Raw genomic sequence first — 885 nt, 5'->3', positions numbered from 1 at the left:
TGAGTAAAGAGTTTGAAAATGGTATCAGAGTATGTGCACAACATCTTTGTTGATACAGTTTAAAGTCTCATGTAAGCTAATAGGATCTGTGCAATTCTGGAGACTATTAAGTAAAAATAAATATCTGCACGTGGTATGGAAACCATCCTCATTTGAACAGTACTCGTTTTGTTTATTTCTAGCCCCCAAACAGAAAACATCCAACAAGAACAATTTTATCTATGTTTATTTAATTATAACAAAAGTAGAACAATGCATACCAAATGGAAAAAGAAATCCAAAAAAGATGATGAAAATGTTTAGGAACAGAAATGACTAATTTAGCTGAAGGAATTACCCAAGTGCCATGAAAACACATTTGCAACTTATAATTGGTTATTAACATAAATTAAATTTAGTAACTGAGTCTCAATTCACTACTAAAAATTATCAAAATATTTTCAAACTGTTACATAAAAACAGACAATATCCATAAGTATTACATAAACACCAAACAAAAAAATCATGAGAAAAATATATAAATGTATCCCGAGATAAAATACAAATCACACTTGTCATGCCAGATATATACTCCCTATCCCCTCAATATAATTGTGAGGATTCAGTATTTTGCATATTCCAAGATAAGGTAATGATAATATATGTTGATACAAATTTCAGCCACAAAAATAAACTACTTCATATCTTAAATATTCCTACGATGAAACATCAAGACTCTAGTTTCACTAATCAAAACTTTATGAAGGTATAAATTACGTTTGGTCTGACTCCTCAAATCATGGCTGAAAACTCTCAGCAAAGCATTCTAGGCTTTTTTTCCTCATACCAACTGACCCAGAATATATTTTAAGAAATGTTTATTTTCTGTGCATATTTGTTTTAAAA

Source organism: Eumetopias jubatus, unplaced genomic scaffold (genome assembly GCF_037043125.1).
Source record: "Eumetopias jubatus isolate StellerSeaLion01/CBP00866 unplaced genomic scaffold, mEumJub1_p1.0 scaffold_5, whole genome shotgun sequence".
Classification (NCBI taxonomy): Eukaryota; Metazoa; Chordata; class Mammalia; order Carnivora; family Otariidae; genus Eumetopias; species Eumetopias jubatus.
This window is presented reverse-complemented; position numbering follows the sequence as displayed.